Source organism: Crinia signifera, chromosome 11 (genome assembly GCF_055691185.1).
Source record: "Crinia signifera chromosome 11, ASM5569118v1, whole genome shotgun sequence".
Classification (NCBI taxonomy): Eukaryota; Metazoa; Chordata; class Amphibia; order Anura; family Myobatrachidae; genus Crinia; species Crinia signifera.
This window is the reverse complement of record NC_139227.1, coordinates 66,328,698-66,353,806: the sequence shown is the minus strand read 5'-3', so window position 1 is coordinate 66,353,806 and position 25,109 is coordinate 66,328,698. Positions and strand designations below refer to the sequence as shown.

The 25,109-nt window shown below is 46.3% G+C and overlaps 1 protein-coding gene across 1 annotated transcript in view; it reads right to left on the bottom strand.

Moving 5' to 3' along the window:
* LOC146046118 (uncharacterized) overlaps positions 1–15,789 on the bottom strand; it is a 110,013-nt gene extending 94,224 nt beyond the window's left edge. The window contains exon 1 of the mRNA XM_083165310.1: positions 15,434–15,789. The gene's annotated coding sequence lies outside the window, so the exon portion shown is untranslated. The remainder of the gene's footprint in view (positions 1–15,433) is intronic.
* Positions 15,790–25,109: the final 9,320 nt, after the last annotated feature.

The window sequence follows — 25,109 nt, the reverse complement described above, 5'->3', positions numbered from 1 at the left end:
GGTTATATGTGGGTATAGAGATAATCAGATCACATGTATTCTGTATTTTAAATGATCTGACATATCCAAGAACATAAGCGCATAATTTCCTATTTTGCAACCTTTAAAATTGCAATTAGGCCGATTGGCTGGTTCTTTCTCGCTCTCTCCAAAATGTTACTAATCTTACCCTTGGGGTGTGGGTTAAGGGGAGAATACTCAAATTTGGATAATTATAATTATAAGCCCATGTATTCATAATAATGGTGTTATCTGTGTAACATTGATGGCTAAGTATAGAAAGCATGGCTCAAGAAGCATAGCAGCTAAAATCAACCACACTATTGGGCATGCAGCGAAGAGTACCGTTTCAGTGCTGAATCAGGTGACTTTTCATGCATTTCAGCTCACCACCAGCAGGGAGAGCGAGCTGAAATGCCAACGGCCGGGCAGCCGGATGTGTCTGAAAGGAGCTACATTTGAATAGCTCTGTTGGGAGACGGCTGCCAGCGGCGATAACAACTGAATACAGGCCGCAGTGTACTATTTTGTAACCAATGATTGATGTATTACTCTTAATAAAATAAAATGCAAAAACAAAAAACCTTCAGAAAGTCATCATGGTGTAATTAAAGAAATAACAGGAATGCTGTTGTACACATAAAGCCTGAACCACGCTGCAGTTTCCCGTCAGCCGTATGAATAATCCCTAACTCTAGTAAAAGTGTTTCTTTACAGACTGTTCTAAGTAAATGACCATGTGCAGCCGAAGCCATTTGTAAGATTTTACTAACATCTGCCAGGCTAACAGGAGCAGATGTAAATGCTCACATTCCTGCTATGTAATTACATCCCCACCAAAACCAGGAAAGGTTAAATAGGGGGAGCGATGTACAGTACCACACATTTCATGATCATATCTGTGACATAAAGTGGTTAAGTCACATATCAGCAGTCATAATCCTCACGCCATACATAAATATTAATCACATAAGAACAATATGAGAAGGACAGTAATATAGTATTCTGGTCGAATACAATTTCTTTTTATTCTTAAAACTGACATTAGTCACCTAAGTAAATAAAGTCATTAGAACTATAAAACCAGTTTTGGCTTAACCTGTAATCCAAATAAAGGCCTCAGCACACATATTGGGGAAACTAATTCTAAGGGCAGGACATGATGGCTAAGTAAGTAAAGAGAAGAATGCACAGGGGAACAGCAAAGCTTACTGTAAGAGCTTACATCTACAGGTAATAGGGTGGCTCAATCTACAGTTAATTCAGCCACCAAACATTACTATTGAGAAACACTTGGAATAGCAGATTTCTTTTGTGTACAGACAGCCCTTGAGTTGGTGAGCATCCCTGTGTGTAAACATACAGCATAGTCCCGATGGTGGTCACCTGAGCATAGGCCAGAGAGAATGAGGCTTCTCATCCCTAGGATCAAGGTATAAAATAAATCATCTCCAGCTGGATCTTCTGAGTGACTACGGTGGTAGAAGGATAACCACTAAGCTCTGCTGCACGTTTTTAGCTACAGGTGCATCATTCCAGGTAACCACTAATATTCCATTCATGATTAGATGTTTAAGACAATGCAAACAAAAAATTTTTTTTATGGTTACACTAAAATACAATAATGGAAAAATAAAATCACCAACAGATTAAAATGATAAAATCTCACTACGAAGACTAATGTCACGAAACATGCGAGAGGATTGAATATACTAAGGGCGAGATGTATTAAGCCGGGGGGGAGGAGGCGGCGCTGGGGACAGCCACACTGAGCTGTCCCGGCTGCAGGGGAGCAGTAGGCGGCTGGGAGGTGACGGAGACCCCCCGCACACCACAGTACAAGTATCACGTGAGGCCTCCGTCACTGCACCGCGATGCCAGACGCATATGTTAGTACATATGCGCTGGCATCTCGGCGGGGGTGTGGCGAAGAAGCCTACAAATTTTAGCCCTGACTTTTTCCTTTTTCAAAGGTGCATGATCTATAGGCCGATATATTTAAATAAGTCACAAAAATGATTAAAAAAATCTATGAAAACTATAGAGGTCCTCTGGTCGGCAAAGCAGTTGCGCTTCAAAATATCAGGTAAGGCCCCTAATTTGAATAAAAGGAAAGAAAAAGAATAAATATTTTAGAGACAGCACCAACGTGGCCAGTCTCGCCTGGCAGCGGCAACATCAAACTGTTTCATTCAAAATACATGCAGTGTACAGGCAGCATACAGGCAGGTTTCCAGTAGCTTGGCTTCTCAGCCTCTAGAGAGCCATCACAAGGCCAAAATCTCAATGAAGTCATTTAAAATGTGTAGCCTTTTACATTCCACCTCTAATCTTTATTGTTTCTATCTCTGCAGTGCTAGACTTTTTTGTATTACAACCACAGATAAGTACATCAACCATTATTAAACTAAAATGCTTTTCCTAAAGGAAAAAATGTCTAGGTGGTCATTAGTTTGACAGTGTCTACGTTGACAGGCAAAAGGTGGACCACCATTGCTCGACAGTCAAAAGGTCAATACACTAATAATTTGACATGGCTAAAAGGACGATTTAAAAAAGGGTCGTCAAGTATTAGTCGCTATGAAAAAGGCAGACCTGAAAGGCCGACGTGCGTTTTTCGCATTTGTTCATATTTTCCCATCACAGTGGACATGGAGGGGGAATACAATAGTATGCCGGGAGCATCAAGGCACCATGCCTGAAGAATGGAGAGCAGAGCGAGTGAATGTGAAAACCTCATATCGACCTTTTGCTTGTGTTGACCCTATGACTTATACCCCCGGTGCCAATCACTTACTATGTTGTAGTAATGGATATAGGATAAAGATTGCAGGATTCGCAACCGTCTGCATTTCCCTTACACAGGGCTGTAATCATGGCTCCCCAGGGTGCAAAGACAATGCATGTATAAAGATGGCTGTGGGGTACAGGGCATTAGGCTTCCTTCTTGCCCAAGGTGTGCAGTTCTGTTTATACATGAATACATAAATGATTGTGTTCTGTAAGAGCATAAGCACTGACTGTCATACATGTTGAAGGGATGGGTTCCGCAAGGGCTTTTTCCCTTCTGTGTGGTTTCAAAGTTTTGACTAATACGATTATGATTTTAACCCATTGCGTGCCAACGTTGCAGGGAGTGAACCTCAAAATATCAGCTAAAAATACCAGCATTGCTCTCATTGACTGTTCTTCTAGTATTAATAAATACAAATACAGCATCATCAATTCATTGGCATGTATTCAATGCCGGTATGAGCGGCCGGCGAGGGGGTTAAACTGCGAGGATCACAGAAAACCAGTGATCCTCGCAGTTTAACCCCGCGCCGGCCGCTCGCACTATGCAACGTTCCGGGGGAATCCTCGCAGTTACAGAACGGCGAGGATTCCCCTAAACTGCGAGAGCCGCGGCTAATGCAGCAAACTCGCTGTAATTAGCCTCATTTCTCGCAGATTTTGGAGGCACATACGCCAATTCTCCCTCGCTCAAAAAACGGAGCGAGGGGGAATTTGTGTATGAGGGGGGTCAGTTGAATACTGACAGGGTGAGCAGTGACTGCGAGCAAAAAGTCCTGCTCGCAGTCACCGCTCGCCCACGGCATTGAATATATGCCATTGAAGTTTAGTAAACTATTGCACCCAAACAATTTGTGTAGCGCTGGCATTTTTCAGGGATATTTTGAGGATATCTCACAGCAATGTTGACACTCAAAGGGTTAATATAAAGGTTTGCTTGGCAATTTTGACAACGTCCATTGTCACTCAAAGGGTTAATCAAGGCTATAAACTGCCTGGTCGGGTTTGGCTCACAAGCCCACCCCTGTATAGAGGTTACCATCTGTCCCTGAGATTTAACATTTAACTGCAGCAATGGTGAGCTGGGCATATATGCTAGGTTAGGTACCTGCAGAGAACTGGGGTTCCTTGACGACAGGCTGCAAGCGTACATTTTTTTATCAAAATCCGGATAAAATCCCCATATGCTTTTATTTGCTGCATAAACACATTTTTGCAGCAATAATTTTTAGAACCAACAGCAAAAGTCTTTGTTTTGAATACATATCACTGGTACCAATATGGGTGAACCCAAGCATGGCATATTTATTGTCACGTCTATGGTCACGGTGTCAATATTCATAATATTGACAGTACAATGTCAACAGGTAAGATGTCAACATTAAAATGTTGCTAGTTAACATCTGCAAAACGTTGATATTTTATAAGTGAAATTTCACCAGCAACTACCACAGCCCCCTGGTTGGGATTAGACTACTTACCTCTGCAACCGTCGAGTATCTACATTGTTTGCAGGTCAACATTTCTTCAGTATCCATATGAACATGCTGACTATGTCGACAATCTTAAGACCCCCATATACTAGTCGGACTTCTCTGAGGCACAAGTTGGACCTGATTTCCCTTGAACTTTCCCGGCAGCTCCCAGGGTGGGCTTCCATCCCATTTGGCACTTGATGTGCCATTATTGCATGGGATATGAAGACTGCACATCTAATTTATCTTATGTGCAGCAGGTTCAATCTCCGGATCCTATCCGCACAGGACCGCGCATCAGATAATACAGCGGTTCACAAAACATTTTGCTCTAGACCCCGTCAGACAATAGAAAATGATTACAGCACCCCAGCAAGTTACCACAGATTGGCCGCCACATGTGCGGTCAGTGAAGTAAAGTGACCGTTATTGTGACAGGGAGAAAGTGGGGAATGGGGAATGGAAAAGGGTGACAGAGGGATGGAAGAGGGAAGCAGTGGGTGTTAACTCAATGAGTTTTTCCCTGTTTCCCCCTCATAAGATATATTAGCCAGACGGTCGTAAACCCACGCTTAGGTGGTTGGGACCCACTTTGGGGTCGGGACCAACAGTTTGAGAACTGCTGGTATAACATGTCAAACTTATGCGATTTGTGCGCTATTTACAAGGTTACTCGGCCCAATCTATCAAAATCAGGTGAAATCCCCCCCCCCCCCCCCCCAAAAAAAAAAAACATTCACATAAATGTACGGGCACCTTAACAGTTTACAAATATATATAACCAGTTGGGAGTAAATATTTCTCAGTGAGTAGAAGAAAAGGACTACAAATCTCGCAAATCAGTAAAAAGTATGATATTTATATATTTATTTACATTTTTTTTTTTTCAAAACAATAACAATGCAAAGTTTGTTTAGGATGCTCATTTTGTTTCCAGATAAACCACTGCAGTTGTTCCCAAGGTATTTACCTTCCCAGTAAAAAAGCAGAAGTATTTAAACCAGCCTCAGATTGAGGGTATTACAAAAAAGCTCAGTTTATCTCTATTAATAGAGCCAGAGACCTTTCAGGCTTTGTTATAACCTCACAAATCTTCTGAGCCGATGTCAAAAGAAAAGGAAGACTGATATAAACATCTAGCGGTCCCTGATTTACCGCTGGGATAATGTAATGTCTCTTGGCTTCATTTCACCAGCAGTTCATTAATGTTCAGTATGTTGTCTTGGACAATGCTCTTATTAATGTGCTTTGAATAACATACATTTTGTTATTATAGTTAGAAAGCAATTTTAAATAATAATAAAATGTAATTTTTAATTGAAATTTGGCCATTTATTTAGGCATGTAGGCTAACATGTATTTACACCCTGTTTTCCTTTTTTGAATTATAGGGGATTAGTTGCATTCCTAGGAAGCAGGTGTATGCTTTATTGTATTGCAGCTGTTCATGATCATTGAGAATAAAGGCTCCCATACACAGTTCCAATTTGGCAGTTATTATCTGACGGATCGGATGAAAACCGGCCAAATCGGATGTGTTTTCAAAACCGATACAATTCGATTCGTGGCCATGTGTGCATCGGATCGAATCCAGAGATCATATGTGCTACACAAATCATCACTGGATTCGGACCCACAGGGGGGGCAGGCAATGGGAAACAGGGTCAAATGCGATACATCGTATGTGAAAAGACTGTATGCAATGTATTGCATGTGATCCTCCACCCAGGAAGGTCCCGGGCAGTTCACGGGGAATCGGATGGTCATATACTGCTCCTAGAAGTTGAAGGAGTGTATGGCCACTTTTATACCCATTTTATATTGCCAAAATAACCTGGGTTATTGTCAGGTCCAGGTGCAGTGTAAAAGTGCAAAAGTGAAATAACCCAGGTCAAGCAAGCAAACATTTCAATCCGGGTTTAAAGCAGGGTTAAACTCGTGTTGAAAGGGTCTGAGCCGGGGTAATCAACCCGGCAATCAGGAAAAGGTGACGATTGGCTGTTCCCATGTCTCCCTTGACGATGTCAGCACCTAGAGCCCCGGTCACACAGGCAGCACACTGCAAACATCACAGTAACTTTTTAGAAGTTGAGCATTGTGAGGTTTAAGGGCGAGATGTACTAAAGGGAAAATGCGGTAAAACCCCTGTTTTACCGCATTTTCCTATGTACTATTACCCGACCGCCACGTCACCGCAGTGTAGGGTATCGCCACCTTTGGGTGGCGATACCCTATAGAAGCCTATGGGCTTCTTTTTGCCGCCCGACGCCTCCGCCGAAAAACCCGCCGACCTCCCTCTCTTACCTGGTCCAGGTCCTCCTGGACCCGGAAGGTAACGCCTTCCTCCCCCAAGTGACGCAGCCAGGGACAGCTTGCTTAGCTGTCCCCGGCGTGAGGGATGCAGGAGGGGGCAGAGAGGTGACGGAGACCACCCGCACACCACATTCCAGGTATCGCAGGGGGCCTCCGACACCACATTGCGATGCCAGCCGCATATGTTAGTACATATGCGGCGGCATCGCGGCAGGGGGGGGGGGCGAAGGGCGGCGATGTATTTTAATACATCCCGCCCTAAATGCCATGGTCAATTGGAGTGATGAGGATATATTAATAAGAGGGAAAAGGGGGAGAGGAGGTTGTGGATCCGCACACAATTCTTTTTAATCCCTTTTAATAAATCAGGGTTTTTCCGGAGGGGCCGCCTTTTATTATTGTGGTTAGGCAAGTAATATACAGTTTGGTTGGGAAGAGGGAAGCTGAGATATGCCGGCACATTAAAAGCATTTGCAGAAACATACGCTAAATTTGGGAATTAGCGGCTGTGTTCTCCTTAAAAGACATGAATTCGCCATCCATGACTTTTCCGATGTTTGGATTATTTCCGAAAGTTGCAAGAAATTGGAAAACATTGAAAAGATCAAACACAAATTTTGATCTATTATATGCAAAACTGCAGATATTTTTGGAATTAAATCGGCAGGGATTGAATACCCCCTTAGCCATTATATTTAAATAATTCCACCTATTTGGAATTTAGTCAACGCCATATGGTCAACATGCACAAAGTCAACATCAGACAAAGGGGGTTATTCTGATTGCATTGCCCCCTGCGCGTTCGCAACTGCGCATGTGCATAAACTTTTATGCGCATGTGCAGCCGCTTGGTGCGAGCAGGCATGGTCAGTTGCATGTTCGCCAGCCTGTTCACATCTAGCAGTGCGGGCAGGGGGGTGTGGGAGGGCGGCGGCAAGGGGCTGCGCCCTTGGGAACACCAAGCGTTTCATGGGCATCCCAGTGAAAATGCTGAGCGTTCCCATGTAAATGCGCCAATGACACGGTTGCGGTGGGCGGGCAGCAGATATCAGCTGCCCGCCCTCTTCCCATACAGAGAGCCTGCAGATCTAAGACACCACAGAGGTGTCTTACATCAGTGAGCGCTTGCAAAATCATTCGATGGTAAGCGACCATCGAATGATTTTATCCCTACATGCAAGGCTGCAAATGGATGTTTATGCTAAATATCCATTCGCATGTGTGTGGGGATATTCGGCTCGCAAACGGGGGCGGTGCATAGATGACACGCAAAGCTGTGAATTTCGCAGCTTTACGCGTTAACCAGAATAAGGGCCAAAATGTCGACATGACAATGGTTGACACAGGAAAAGGTCAATATTTTTAAAGCACAGTCTGTGACAAGGCAGGTAGGTGCTGATTGGCTGGCTGTTTATCACTTTCCATTATATCACTTTTGAAGCATAGTTACCATCTAAGACGGATTTTGTCAGAAAGAGTGAACTAGAAAAAACCCTATGTTACTGTTTGTCTATGTCAACCCTTTATACCATGACACACCTATTTGTGCACAGTATGTGACTTAAGGCCCATACACACTGGGTGACTTTGAGCTGAAAGTCACACAAAACAGCAGGTTTGAGTGGCTTTCAGCTCAAAGCCGCCCAGTGTGTATGCCCCGGCAAAGAGCGGTGAGCGCTGCTGCGCACTCCCGCATCATCAACGGGAAAGCCGTTCATCTGCTGGTTATATCAGCAGATGAGCAGCTTTGAGGACGGCTTTGCATAGCACATACAGGGCCGGTGCAAGGCACCGGAGATCCCCAGGCGAGTCGGGGTGGGGGCGCCCCGGTGCCCGGGGGGGGATGTGGTACCTGTGGTGGACGCTGTCGGCGTCCCTGCAGTGCGGGAGCGCGCAGGGGTGTCCGTGCCGCGGGGGTACCTGCGGCGCTGTCACTGTATAAAGCTGCTGGCGGCAGCGGGGTCCCTGCAGTGAATAGAGAATAACTAGCGATATGCGCTTCTGATTTTGAAAACACTTGCCGCACGCTGATTGGCTGAATCTCAGCCAATCAGCGTGCGGCAAGTGGTTTCAAACCCAGAAGCGCTTCCCGCGCCGTCGCGCGCATAGCGCTAGTTATTCTCTATTCACTGCAGGGACCCCGCTGACGCCAGCAGCTTTATACAGTGACAGCGCCGCAGGTACCCCCGCGGCACGGACACCCCTGCCCGCTCCAGCACTACAGGGACGCCGACAGCTATATGCTGGGGGTGAGGGGCGAACTGCCACCCTCCAGGTGCCGGCACCCTAGGCAAATGCCTAGAGCTGCCTAGTGGTGGCGCCGGCCCTGAGCATATAGCATAGTCGCCCATCGTGTATGGACCTTAATACAGAAAAATAGAAATATTTGCAACTGTTCTAAAAAAAAAAGGGAATTTTAGCAATGTCACTTGTCATAACTAGCTGTAATCTTGCTGTATGGGGAGTTCTATTCCAACTTACTTGTACCATTATTATAGTACTTGGAAATCCGTTTTGTAGCGGTTACTATTTTGGAAAACTATCTAAGAGCCTATTTTCAGAACTTTCTCACTTTAGTACAGGACTAAAGTAGTCTTTGGTACATGTAAAAATAAAGATTAACACATAACAAAACTCTTGCTGATGCTCCACAAGTAAACAGACAAAAATAAAGATAGGAAGCCTTCTTAAATAACAGAGAATAATACCAACACTTTTATAGCTGAACCTGTTTATCAGTCGTGTTAGGAATCTATAACAGTACTGATTATGAGACTGAGCTGGTACCCTATTTGCTATTGGTACCTATAATACCTATTGGTACCCTACACTATTTGCTTCCCATCTTTCCCTGCAAAAGCTCAGTACATCAAGAAATATTAATGCTAAACTAAAGCTGAAAAATTTTTTGGTCTGTTGTAGTAAACTGTATTTTGCAAAGTTGTTTATTAGACCCTATGTTGCAACAATAGGCCATCCACATCCCTCTTTCGGGATGGTGGGGGGGGGGGGCTGTTGCAAGTCCCCCCTGCCCGACCCTGCTCTGCTAATCAAAGCAGCGGTGAATAGACGCTGTGCGCATGCGCGCAGTGTCTATTCCCAGAGACGGAGAGGCTGGGGGCATGGCCAGGAGCTCACAGAGCTCCTGGTCATGCCCCCACAGTGGCGAACACAGGAGCATGGCCTCATGGGAGCATCGAGAGCATAGACCACGACCCCTAGCCACGCCCCCACATTTTGGCAGAGTTGGTAGGCAATATACACAGGAGAGGGCTGTTACAATTCCTCACCTGCATCCACCATCCATCCGGGGGCACTGTGCACATGTGCAGTGTCATATTGCCCCAATATAGTCTTTCCACAAATGTGTAAGACTCCATCCATATGCTAGAAAAAGTAACTACCAGCGACAGCAGTAAACACTGCCGTTATCCCTGTGTGTTACACTAGAACACAAGGACATGTGCTGGGACTGGAAGGAGATAGGGTCAGGGGGGAATTAAAGGAAACATTTCACAGAAAGGGTAATAGACATGTGGAATACTGTCCCTTCAGCGGTGGTTAAGGCTAAGTCCGTGCTTGGTGTACACATATGAAGATCGAATAGGGTTGAGGTTCCCAAAAGGTTGAAAAAAGGGGCAAAGTAGCTCTCATCTGCCATCAAATTCTGTGTGTATGGTTTTTTTTTTGTAATAGTTCTACCACTCTCTCATACATTATAAAACAGAATACACCTCTGGTGAAATACACAATTTGCATTTTCTTCACAGACGGTTTTACCTGCTTCCAGGTGTCTGTGTGCAGGAGTGTGACAGCAAAGCTCAGTGCTACTTCTGATTATTATTAGCCTGTTTCTGTTTTTAAAATGTACTGATGCCTGACTTCCAGGCGCGGACACGGGTCTCTCGGTCTGGGCTATTTATGTCTATGAATGCAGAGGCCTCCTGAAGAGTTCACACACTGAGAACACCACTAGCAAAGTCCAAAAGGAAAGAGAAACAAGTTTACCAAATAAGATGGGATGTACTAACATAAAAATTGACCACATTTATATGGTCACAAAGGTTTTGCAGCACATAAACAAAAAAAAACAGCTACTTACAGTACAAGTCGATGGGCCAGATGCTCTAAGCTTGAAAAATGATAAAATGGAGAGTGAAAAACAACCAACCAATCAGCTTCTGCCTGACATTTTTAAAGCACAGTCTGTGACATGGCAGGTAGGTGCTGATTGGCTGGCTGTTTATCAATTTTACATTGTATCACTTTTGAAGCATAGTGCATCTGACGCAATGTATGACAAGTATGAAGCTCTAGAAAGTGATACTTTAAGTTTAAAGAGTTTGTAACACAAAATGGATGGATACCAACTTTTGGTGGTGGCTCGCTCAGGTACTGGTTGATGCCCGTACATGTGCGATAGGACACCTGGGTTATAAACCCAAAAGCACTCACACCACAAAAGGACAGCTCTTATATTCACAAGTCTGCATGTATATTCTATATGGCATTAAAAATGTGATTTGAGTGATACATCCAATCCAAATGCTACTATTACCTGGAGATAATGAAGTGACCATTTAAAGGAATGAACAAATTGTGTGATTTAGCTATAGAGATCTGACTTATCTGACATGCCGGCAATGGTGCAGGAATGCGCATAACCGCTCATCGCCTGCCCATATACACTGGGAAGCTTTAAGCTGAAAACAGTTGAAACGGTGAAACGGAATTGCTTTCAGCACAAAATCGCCCAGTGTGTATGGGCCTTTAGAACATATATAATAATGATAGTTTTTAGACTAATAAGAGTTATAACAATAAAGCATGGCACATACAGAATTCTTATTTCCTGTGCCCCAGTAAAAAGTAATTAGAACTTTGCAATGAACCCATCTAGAATGTCTGAGATTAGAGCGCTCATTTATCTATATGATAAAGATGTCCTTGGTATGTAATGAATCACACAGTGTACACACACACACACACACACACACACACACCATGTTGTGCATTGCATACAAGCTTATGTATTCCAGGTAAAACATAGGCCGGGGGTGCAGCCAGAACTTTGTGGGCGCCATAGCAACATTACACACATTCACATTATGACAGTGTTGACACACTTATGACACATTGGCATATATTCAATGCCGTGGGCGAGCGGTGACTGCGAGCAGGACTTTTTGCTCGCAGTCACCACTCACCCTGTCAGTATTCAACTGACCCCCCTCATACGCAAATTCCCCCTCACCTCCGTTTTTTGTGCCTCCAAAAGCTGCGAGAATCGAGGCTAATTACAGCGAGTTTGCTGCACTAGCCGCGGCTCTCGCAGTTTAGGGGAATCCTCGCAGTTCTGTGACTGCGAGGATTCCCCCGGAACGTTGCATAGTGCGAGCGGCCGGCGCGGGGGTTAAACTGCGAGGATCACTGGTTTTCTGCGATCCTCGCAGTTTAACCCCCTCGCCGGCCGCTCGCACCGGCATTGAATATGTCATTGTAGTGCTGTCCACAGCTTATGGTATACCATAGTACCGACACTTCATATTCTACCAATTTGCAGCGCTCCAGTTCATATTACGTAACATTATAATACTCTTTATATACCGCATTGAAAATGACATGGGCATAACTAGATATATAGTAGAACCCAAGGCAAAATTTTGTAAGGGTACGATCTACCACCCGAGTGAAAATGCTTAACAGGGAGATGGGCCCCTGTCAGTTCTGGGGCCCATAGTAACTGCTCTCCTTGTACCTATAGTAGTTCCGCCTTTGACTTGGCCTGGGATGGTAACGGCGGTTGGGATGCTGGCAGAATACCGACTGCAGCATCCTGACGAGCAAAACCACTGCCGACCGCTCCAACAGCAGCCTAACCATAACCATCCTGCCCACAGCCTAACCCCCTAGCCTAACCCTGAAGCCCCCAAAGCCTAATCTTTACCTCCCCTACAAGGGAGTAACTACCATAGATGCAAGGGGTGCAGCTGCTATTGGGCCCAGAGCTGTTTTACATACATTTATCACCATCAGTGCCTAAATAGGAGGTCCTTACAAACTTTTGCTATGGGGCCTACAAATATCTAATTAAGCCCCTGCTCCCCTATACTTACCAAACCCAGAAAATAAGAATGCTTACAGTAAAAGGCATTCCGGCAGCATTTAACAAATACAGCTGTCCTATTGGTGATGTTTGTGTCCTATTAATAAAGCTAGTCACACTTATACCCCTTTCACACCATACAAATAACCCTGGTTGACTTGGGTCTCTGTGCAGTGTGAAAGCGCCAAAAGGAAAAACCCGGGTTCAGCAATCGGGCATTCAGACCCAGGTTAAAAGAAGGGTTTTATCTGGGTTGGACGAGCACTGCCTCCTCCCCTGCCACTCCGCCAAGCCCATATGTGATGTCAGCAACCCAGCTTCACCTCGCAAATGGCTGGTCGCTCCCAGGGCAGACCCATGTGCGGGTACGACCCGGCATTTGCCATGCGAAAGGGGTATTACACAAAAAACCTTTATAACTACCGAGCCCACACAACCAGAATGGAGTGGAAGCATGCCCTGTTGACAATATAGGGCCTAATTCAGCATGGATCACTAATTACAGAAAACTCAAATCAATTATCGGCCGAATGTACGTGTGCAGCAAATAGCAGTCACATTTTGAACATCAGGAAGCCAGATTTTATGGGCGAAAACATGGCGATTTCTGGGTGTGTCTAAAAAAACGCAGGCGTGCCAAGGGGCTCCCTGGGGTGGATCTCTGACGTCAGCGCGATATCTGTTCCAGATTAATGGAAACCTCAGACTTAAGGCACATACACACTGGGCGACTTTGAGCTGAAAGCAGCTCAGTTTTGTTGTTAGAGCTGCTTTTAGCCCCAAAGCCGTCCCGTGTGTATGGGCAGGCGAAGAACGATCTGCAATGATGCTCCCGCATCATCGCAGCTGCCGCTGTCTGCCTGCTGGTTCTACCAGCAGCCTGAATGGCTTTCCGTACCCTCCTGCTATGGAAAGACATTCAAAGAGGAAGGAAAAAAAAAATATCGCTCAGTGTGAATACACTTAGTGATTTTCAGCGATCATCGCTGTCCTGACACGCTGGGCAAAATCGCCCAGTGTGTATGGACCTTGACTCACATTTGCTCGGATGTAAAGTATTCTTGGTTCTTATGTATTATCTGGGCTCCCATGTTAAATGCACCCCATTTTTTCATAACTCTACTATCCAACTACGCATGGAGTTGATTTTATATAGTGTGGCGAGCGCAGCGAGCCACCGTGCCCGAAGCGTGGCGAGCGCAGCGAGCCCCGCGAGGGGACGCGGTCTCATAAGAAAAATGGGAGCCCAGATATTACATAAGTACCGTATTCTTCAATATTCCGGGATTTGCAGAGGGATCTATGCTGAATTAGGCCCATCATTCGTACAAGCTAGACGATATGTACAATATATCATTATCATGCATCTCATTAAAGCGTGCAGGGTGTAAGCACTTTAGGAATAAAAACTGTATATTATATGTAAATAGAAGTACTATATGGATCTCATTGGGTGTACCTTGGCGTGAGAGAGAATCAGAACATGAGGGTTGGGCTTTATCCACATCAGCACATAAGCAAAGATTGTTTATTAAAGAAAATTTGGAAGTAAAGGTTACTTATATTTGGTGCTTTCCAATATCGTAAATAAATTAGAAATGACACCGTTGTTATTTCTTGGCGGTTAGGTACAAAGAGGAAGACATTTGACATCCTCTAGCTGCTGGGGATGTGGTTGATTTGCAATTTAAATATGTCAAGACAGAAATAAGCAGGAGAGTCTGGGCCCAGACCTTTGGTATATGTCAGTATTAAAATATATGTAGGTTAAATATACATAATAACATGTTCTCATTGTCGCCCCTGCAAAATCCCGGGTTTTTCTTGCCGTTTTTTTGGCAGGGCACAGAGCTTGTCAGCTCAACAGACCCCCTTTACACTGCACCTCAGACCCGGGAACTTCCCATGTCTGCCCCTTTCACACTGCCTTCCATGGTCTGCCTTCCAACAAGTGTGTGGAATGTAATAGCGGCTTTGATTGGCTGTTGGGAAATTTGTACAAATTGCTGTGATTGGCTGTTTAAAAAGAAGCTTTTATTGGCTGGATAAAGATGATGTCATTTTAGTGCAATAAGTAACTATGGGGGTCATTCAGATGCAGCCAGAGTTGCATTTACTGGAAGCAGCAATTAAAGCGCTATATATGTCTTGTTGCAGTAGTAACCCGACCTGCGTCCAAAATCGCAGCATCGGTTCAAAGCACCCGCCATTGGGCAGCTTGCAGCACATATGCCACTCATGTTGACAGTCGCATGGGCAAGAATATATGTCCTACGAGGGAGATCCTGACCTCATCCCACCCCCAAAAAGGCAGCGACATGCCTCTGTTTTTCCAAATTGATCTTGTTGCCGTCCCCGAAATGACAGACTGTCATTCAATGAAATTCTGATTTTCCGGCCTGCGTACTATGCCACAGGACCCATTTGTGCATTCGCAGAAAATCAGTACTTTGCAAGGATGGGCCCAGATGCAACCACACTTGAATGACCCCCCATGTGCATTTAAAAAATCCTGCGTGACTAGTGATTGCATTGGATAAAATGCTCAGGCATGTATTTCAACACCACACAGTAACTCAGCCACAGTGAGCCATTGTTGCAGAGCTGTGTGCCTGGGATGTCTATATATAGGAGAAGGCGAGAAGCACGTTGTACAGACACAGAATAACAGGCAGCATCACCACCCCTCATGCAGAAGAATAGATGGAGGATGCTGATGTATCCAGCACACAAGCTCACGTCATACCTTTATCACGGCGTTATTGCCCTGGTTCAGTGCACAAGCCTCCTGTCACCTCACACCCCCGGCTTCACGCATCCTCTGTCCCGAAGCAGCAGCTACAGCTGTGCGGATCGGTGTTTCCACTCTGAAATCTCTGGATTCCCTGGTGCGACCTGGTCTTTCCTGTTCAAAACCTCAAAATTCCTTATTTTGTCCCCTGTACAATCCTTTACGGTAAAATGCTGCAATAGGTGCTTTAAAAGCCTAAATTGTCAAATCTTACATAAAGCCCCTGTATGATTTTCTTTGTGCAGTGATCAGACAGACTGCAAAATAAGCTAGCGACTAGAATCCTGCCTGCTGCTGCTGCTGCTCGCCTACTCCACCCCTCCCCTCTCCATTCCCTTCCCCTTTCATCTCCGCTCTCCACCCCCTCCTCTATACTACATGACCATATAGAAGGAATTAGAAAAGAGATCACCTTCTTAAAATTCCAAAAATTAGGTTCATTTAAAATTAAATACAGTTTTTATGGTAATAAAATTACTTTTATTTTGAGATGGACTTGAAGACGCATGTTACTACATACTGTACATATTCTCAATGATAAACACTACAACAAAATAATACTGGGGCAGCAAATTGCTACTGTAATAAAACAATTATGTTACTAGTGTATTGCTTTGTAAACTTTATTGCAATAAGGTGCCCACACACTGTGCAATGTGCTCCGTACATTTTGAACTAGATCGCATTGCATCTAGTTCAGAACGCATGCGATACCCTACAACATTCTGCATTTTGAACTAGATACAATGCGATCTAGTATCAAATGTATGTGCAGCACATACTTTTTGTACTATGCAATGTGCGCGGGAGCGCGCATCGCATCACAAGCCCAAAACGTACCATGTGTGGGCACCCAACGTGTCACAATTTAGTACTGTTCAAGGTGCATATACACTGGACTATGGACCTTATTCTGGTTGACTCGCAAAGCTGTGAATTTCGCAGGTCCCACAGACGCAGCGTCGGCCCAGACGCACAGCCGCCCACCCTCGCACACCGTAATCCGCTGTTAATGGATGATTTGCATAATCATTCATTCGCAGCTTTGGGTGCAGGGGAGAAATCATTTGATGGCCCGCGACCATCGAATGATTACTCCAGCGCTCGAAGATCTGAGAGACCCCTGTGGTGTCTCAGATCTCCGAGCGCCCTGTGCGGGAAGCGGTTGGGAAGCTGACATCCACTGATGTTAGCTTCCTGCCCTGCGCACCTGCATCCCTGGGCCATTGCCATGGGAATGCCTAGCATTAAAAGTTGGGCGTTACCATGGGCTATGCCCCTCCCACACAGCTAGGTGCGAGCAGGATGGCGAACATGCAGTTCGCCATGCCCGCTCGCACCAAGCATCTGCACATGCGCATAACCACATGCGCAGACGCTAAAAATCGGTCCCCTGGGCAAATGTGCGGGGGACAGATCTAATCAGAATAACCCCATTGTATGCACTAAAATACATTGGTGACCAATTTCCCTTGAGCTTCCCCAGTGTCCTGGACAAAAGATGTGATGCATAAATACTGAAAGATTTAACAAAAGGAGAACAACGAATGATCTAGCTACAGTCTATAAGTTTTTTTTTAAAAGTTATCCAAAATGAGCTGCCATGATCGCTCACTAATACTCCTTTTACACCCAAATCCCGGATCTGACCTGGCATTTGGAACACGGATCCAAGCCAAGTCGGATCCGGGATTGCACCGTTTACACTGAGGCGCCTACCAGAAGTGTAAATGGGGGCGGCACTTGGAGATGACATCATCTCCAAGTGCCAGGAAGCTGGTCACCCCACCGGGACCGCTGATAGTCGGTCTGGGGTCAAGCCCAGCACCCAGGTAAGCTGCACACAGGCATCCATTCAACTCCTCCCTGCCTCCGCTGCTGTCTGCAGAGTACAGCAGACAGCAGCGGAGGCTGTGTGCGCCCCCCGCCCAACCTCCATGTTGACCGCAGGCATAGGCGTGCGCACATTGAGTGTTAGGGGCGCACAGGCACACCCTAATTCTGTGCCCACTTTTTTTAACACCTCCTTGCTGCTAGCAACAACAGCAATACCTATTACCAAAGACATTTGCTTTTTAGAACTGTATTCCATTAGAAGAAGCGCACTTCAATCAATTATGTGTGTTTTGCATTGTTAATTGTATTAGACCATTGTCATATCACTACATACCTGTGTCATGCATATATCTTTTTCACTACATGTGCATGTACTGTAACACATAGTAATTAGAATATTAAAACTGACATAGGCGGGAGATTATGGTGTGGCTAAGAGAGTTTTATATTGTAGCGAGTGACAATAGATGATGGTAGACACGCCTGATTGGCGATGTTAGATACGCCCAATGGGCAGTGTTATACATGCACAATAGGTAGTGCTAGGCACACCTCTTTGACGGTGCACCCCCTAATAAAATGTGCTGCACACGTCTATGACCGCAGGATGCTGCTGTCTGGAGGTTCGGCTTCACCATTGCTTTAAACGGCAGCCTGGTCGGATGACCCGGTGTATCCGTTTACACTGCCCTCTACCCAGGTCCTGCCCATGTTTTACCCTGGTCAGGACCTGCGTAGAAGTCCCGGGTAAAAAGGCACGAGTTAATCCCTTTTACACCCCCACTGACCTGGGTCCACAAGGGAAAAACCCAGGTTTTTGCGGCGGTGTATTATATTAGGTATACTATGGTGAAAACATGTAATTACACAGCTCAGCCACTGGGTGGTGATTGCTCCACTAATGAAAACTACAGTAGAGTGCACGAATGGATATGGCACTACAAAATACAAAGTACAGGTTCAGGTTCAGTAATGTATTGTATGCCTGACAAGAAACCCAGTGCACATTACATTAAGTACAGTTTTAATACAATAATATTGCATACATTGTGACAGCTCACAATATGTAGCCCCATGCATCATTTAACGGCTGCCTAATTACAATTACGATATCTCCCCGTTCCGAATGGTATTGAATTAGGCCCTATGTGTGTGGACTAGTGTTCAGGGACTCTGCTGCACCAATGCTATAGCTAGACACCTACTCCCAAACTTTCTTCTATATTGGCTTTGCCACTCAGCTACATCGGATGGTAAACAGCTATTTAATCTTTGGTCATTGGTCACACCTCTTATCCGGGCACGCTTGTGGCAGGGACGGATTTAAGTAGCAGGCCAATCATAGCCACAACATTGTGTGGCCCCACCATTCGCACGCAGGACCGATGTTGTGCGTCTGCACATGAGCAGGCGGGTTTCTGCGCATGTGCAGATGTATGGTGAGTGCACCCACGGCAAACTTTCGGTTCGCTGGGTGTACGCACCCATGACGGCGTGTGGGGGGGCGGAGAAGGGCCGGGGGGCACCGGGCTGCCTCATTACCATATGAGAACGCCCAGCGTTCCATGGGCGTTCCCATGAGAATGCTGGGCGTTCTCATGGGAATGAGGCCGTGACGCAGGTGCGGGGGGGGGGGGCGCCCATATCCATTCCAGTGTGCACGCATATGTAAGTGACTTAAAAGTCACTTATATGCGTGTACCTTCCACATCTTTCAATGGTCTCCAACCATCGAAAGATGTGGGAGGTTACCCGCAGGCATACGAATGGATGTTTATGCTAAACATCCATTCGCAGCATATGCGGGCGAACCCGCGCTGTGAGGGGGGTGGGGGGCGTTCATTCGCCAGGCAGGGTTTGGTGGATTTGCAAGGTTACGAATTCGCAGCCAGACTAACCCCCTTAATTAGCTCATGAGTTATCACTAAATTCCAGGTAGGCTGACTCACCTGTGAGACTTAACATGATCAAGTGGCGCATAAAGTGGCAATAAATCAATGTGACAAAGTATAAATGTAACACAATGTGAATAAAATTATTTTCAAAGTCTTAACAGATGTGTTATGTTCCTTGATTTTACTGTGGGAATCCTGTGATGAAATGGTTATGTATAGCCCTAATTCTGCCCTAAAACTGGTGGTATCCGGAAGATGGACTCGGGGGGGGGGGGGGGGGGGTTACTAACATCAGCCGTATACAGCTGATCCCATAAGAAGGAGCACTAAGGAAGGGCATGGTCGTTCAATAGTACCCCCAATTCAAATTAGCACAGTTCTTATTCACATTAGGGGCCAGATGAACTAAGCTTCAAAAGTGATAAAATGGAGAGTGATAAACCACCAACCAATCAGCTCCTACCTGCCATGTCACAGTGTTTGAAAAATGTTTTATCACTTTTGAAGCTTAGTTCATCTCACCCTATATCTATAGACCGCATACAGTGAGCCTGATTCATATTACACCACATAGTAGTGCCCTATTCACTTTATGACACACAGTAGTGCCCTCAATATATGTTACGCTACACAGTAGTTCTCCTTTTACATATATGCCAAACATTAGTGTCACTTATACACAATTCTCATGGTAGTAGTGCCCTTTACACATAATTCCCACAGTAAAATCCCACAGAGAAGGAAGCAACTGGAATAGGGTTTTCTGTTGGAATTACTGTGCAGGGCTGTGGTGGAGGTGAACTAGTTGGAGGTGGTAGTGGAACTCAGTTCCCCCCACTTTAACCCCTGCTTACCAATGTCCATACAGTTATGTGCCGCTCTCTACCTCTGAGACTAATATATTGTTTAGGGGGTTTAATGATTTCTGCTTAATGGATCTAAATCTATAATGTAAGTATATACCCTTTTCCACCAAACAAATAATCCAGATTTTTTGTTGTGGGACATTTGGTGTAGAAAGTTCTCTGAAAAATAACTAGGGTCAGGCTATTTCCTATGCCTCATTTGAGGCTTGCTGCCAAGAATAAAGATTTCTAAAGCTGTGTACACACGGGGGCAATAGGGGCTAAAATCGCTGGAAATATGGTCGCTGGCGACCATATTGCCAGTAATAGGAGTGTGCCCCGGCGATAAATCGCTGGGTGAGCGCTCCTGTTTTCAGCCCCTTTCTAATCGCTGGTCACAGGAGCTTGCTCCTGCGACCAGCTGATTACCTCTGCGGCACCGGCGGCAGAGGTTCCCTTTCATCAGCGACCATCTCTCCACGCCGACGTGGATAGTGGGGGTATGAAAAAGTCGGAGGATGTGTTCCGCCACCGCTTGCCACACTTCGGGGTGGCGTTGATAGTGGGGGTGTTTTAGGAACAAATTCACACCAGCCATACTGAGACAGTAATGACGACATGTGTTAACAAATAAATATCATTTTTACTTAAATATATGAAAAAGAATGATAAAGATAATAACAATAATGAATCGATAACAATAAAGATAATAGCAAGAATTTATCGATTAAAAACACTAAAACATTAATTAATCACAAATAATATTAATACTTTCATTAAATCTATTAAGTCTCAGGGTCACCTCACCTCAAATTGACAAGAAAGGTCCTATTCCCATCAGTTGTTTAGTTCAATCGGAGGATCCCCCAGTAGAGTTCTCGTCAAGTACCACTGGGTGTATCTAAATGAGTTATGAAGCTTACTTCTCATTTCCAGTGGTTACAATGTTATGTAGCTCTCCCATGTTTCGAAGAATTTCTTAGTACGAGTATTTTTGTTCAATGGACATTCAATCCAGTCCATGTTAAAAACATGGAATAACTTGGTCCGAAATAGCTGCAAGGTAGGGTGGTAGCCTCGATCCATGTCTGCAAAATGGCTTTGCGCGCCACCGCACTGACTATTAACAAGAGTCATCGGCCTCCTCTACTTACTCTCTGGTCTTCGGGCAATATGCCGAATAAGGCCCATTGATCAGTAAAGGGCACATAATTCACTAAGTGATCTAGGGTAAATTTTCTGACCCGGAACCAGAATGATTTAAGCATAGGGCAGCTCCAGAAGTAATGGTATAGGTTTGCCTCGCTAGCGTGGCATCTCGGGCAGGCAGCCGAAGGGGTCATTCCCGCGAGGAACTGCCTGCAAGGGGAGAAGTACGCTTTGTGGAAAATGTTCAAGAACATTTCTTGGTACTGAATTTCGGGAAGTAGTCTCCTAGATTGTAACAAAGCCTTGGACAGCCGATCACAAGTCAATGAAGGCATCGCCAGAGTCCAAGCCTTCATCCCCGTGCTAATAGTATCATGATCTAAGATTCGTCTGAGAAAATTATAATGTATTGATATAGCCTTTCTTTCCGCAACCCCAGACTTAAGCATCGTATCCAGGGTGTTTGTCCAGTCAGTCTCCGAGAAATGGCGAATCACCTCATTTGCGTAGTGTTAAGCCTGGATTTAAGCCAGGTGGTGTCTCTTAAATGTTGGGAAAACCTCGGGGTGCTTGTCATAATACAATAGCTTTTTTGTGTTAGCATCTATCAGAGACCTGACCGTAGACAAAAAAAGTCTTCAAATTTAAATAATGGGTTGGAATAAAGCCTGGGGGAGTGTCATCTTCATTTTTCTATAATAGAAAAATAAATAATGTAAAAAAAATAGCGTGAGCATGGCCAGCCCCGGGTTCTCTGAGCCAGCCCTGCTTTTTTGAATACCAGGGGAAAACAATTAAATAAGGTCCCCCTATGTTCAAGAAACCAGCACCAGGCTCCTGGTTCCCAAAATATGGCAGACAAAGTGAGTGAATGTCCCCTGTAATTTAGGGATCAGCACCTTGAGCCGGCCCTGGTTCCCAAAATATGGGGGGCGTATTTTGTGGACCAGCACCAGGCTCCACTAGCAGGTGTTGTAATGTTATAGCCAGGGGACATGCTTGACGGGCACCCTTGGGCGGTGGGTGCACGATTGATAGCTGGTTTAAACAGTAATATTGTCCTTTACAGTAGGATTACAGGTTCCATTAAGCCTGCCCCACATGCTGGTACTTGGGAGAACCACAGGCACCAGCATGTGGGGCCTTAAAGGCCCACTGGTACCTATAGCCCCCCCCTGTAAAGGAAATAATAAAATAAAAACAGAAACAGGGGTTTTAAAATATTGGTACTCTTTACCTAGTACGGCGCCCATCGCGGGCATCGCGGGTACATTTATGTCTGGCCGCGACGCGACTGACGCGATGCCCGCGATTTCCCATTGAAACCCATGTTAAACATGGAAATCGCGTCGGTCGCGTCGCGGCCGGCCATAAATGTACCCGCGATGCCCGCGACGCGATGCTCCCGATTTGCCATAGGAATCAATGTTAAAAGGCCCGATGGACACGATTTTACTGTTAAATGCCTCAATGGACCCGATTTTACCATAGGAAACAATGTTAAATGGGCCTTAGAGCCCAAATAGTTACCCTGAACTCTGAAATGGCCCCCCCAATTGTTTACGCCACCCCACGATCAACGTCAACCCGAAGCGTGGCGAGCGCAGCGAGCCCGCGAGGGGCGGCGGTACGCGTCCCCCGACCTTTTCATACCCCCACTATCCACGTCGGCGTGGAGTTGAGAATAGAATAGTGTGGCGAGCGCAGCGAGCCACCGAGCCTGAAGCGTGGCGAGCGCAGCGAGCCCCGCGAGGGGACGCGGATACCTTCACAGCTATACGCGTCCCCTCGCGGGCTTCACAGGTGTCCATGGCGACGCGGACACCTGTGAAGCCCGCGAAGGGACGCGTTTACCTGTGAAGGTATCCGCGTCCCCTCGCGGGGCGCGCTGCGCTCGCCACGCTTCGGGCTCGGTGGCTCGCTGCGCTCGCCACACTATTCTATTCTCAACTTCACGCCGACGTGGATAGTGGGGGTATAAAAAAGGTCGGAGGACGCGTACCGCCGCCCCTCGCGGGCTCGCTGCGCTCGCCACGCTTCGGGTTGACGTTGATCGTGGGGTGGCGTAAACAATTGGGGGGGCCATTTCAGAGTTCAGGGTAACTATTTGGGCTCTAAGGCCCATTTAACATTGTTTCCTATGGTAAAATCGGGTCCATTGAGCCATTTAACATGAAAATCGTGTCCATCGGGCCTTTTAACATTGATTCCTATGGCAAATCGTGGGCATCGCGTCGCGGCCATCGTGTGCACATTTATGGCCGGCCGCGACGCGACCGACGCGATGTCCATGTTTAACATGGTTTTCAATGGGGAAATCGTGTACATCGTGTCGGTCGCGTCGCGTCCGGGCATCTTTAGCCCGCATACGACGCGACCGACGCGATTTTTTACCTCACGATGCCCACGATCAAGATCGTGGGCGCCGTGCTAGGTAAAGAGTACCAAAATATTTTATTAAACTGCATCTTCTTTCTTCACCCAGGGACCCCACGCCCAGGGCTGCCAAGAGAAATCCTGGGCCCCGGTACAGCAGCGTCATGGGGCCCCCCTGGAGTGGCGAGCTACAGAAAAGAGGTGTGGCCATTAAAGGATATAGGGGTGTGTACCACACCATATACCCTTTATGCAAAACAATAGTAGACCCCTTATACTTTCCCCTTACACATTATGCTACACAGAATGAGCCAAAATTCAAATCGATTATTTGCCGCCCCGTTCGCATGCAGCAGCGTGGGGTGGTGGATATGGGTTGCGCCCATGGGAGTAAGGGGTCGTGGCCACAGATGGGCAGATAGCGGCAGGGTCCCTGCGGAGGATGGGAACTTGGTAATAGCTCCCATCCTCCGCAAGGACCCCACTGCTGTCTGCCCATCCGTCACAGGGACACTCTGCCCCCCTGCGCTGCCCAGACCCCTATGCCATACAGCAGGGGTGGCCAGCCCACGGCTCCTCTCTCCAAGATCTGTGGCTGGCACGATCATCCCCATTTGAAGCGCCGCCTCTGGAGTATAAGGATCCCAAGCTCACACACGCAGCAGGGAAAGCGGCAACAGTTCTTTCAACCTGCTGGCAAGAAGCAGCAGATGCCACTACTTGCAGTATCGCCGAGCAGAGCTGCCGGTATCTGCTGTGTCCCCCAAAGCTACAGATCTGGCGCCAAGAGCAGCTGCATTGTGATGGCCAGCGGTATGTGCACCTGGAGGGAGAGGGGGGATTATGTCCATTAAACCTCTTTAATCTCATGTGATCCTGCGCAGTATGGTCCCACCCAGATCGCATTCCATATATGATCCGTCATAAATGGGCCCCATGTAGCCTGTTCCCTTCACACACATTGGAGGTCATTCTGATTGACCACAAAGCTGCAAAATTTGCAGCTTTGCGGGTCATCTAAATACCTCAGATTTCACGCATGCGAACGGATGTTTTACATCATCATCGATTTGCAGCTTGTGTGCAGGGCAGTGCGGTCGCCGACCATCAAATCATTTCTCAAGCGCTCGCAGATCTAAGTCAGTCTCTGCTGTCTTAGATCTGTGGCGCTCCTGTACGAGAAGAGGGTGGGCAGCTGACATCCGGTGACATCAGCTGCCCTCCCCCGGCACCCACGTCATGGGAGTTCCCATGGGCTCAACCCATATCCACCACCCCACGCTTCGGTCCACACCGCTGCATGCGATCGGGGCGGCAAATAATCGGTTTGCCGCGCCCGCTCACACAAAGTGGCTGCACATGCACAACATCGCTCCCCTGTGTGAACGTGCGGGGGAGCGAACCAACCTGAATGAGGGCCATAGCCTGTTACACACACACATAGCCTGTTCCTTCACACATACAGTACATAGCCTGTCACACACACATATATACATACATACATAGCCTGTGTCACACACACACACACAC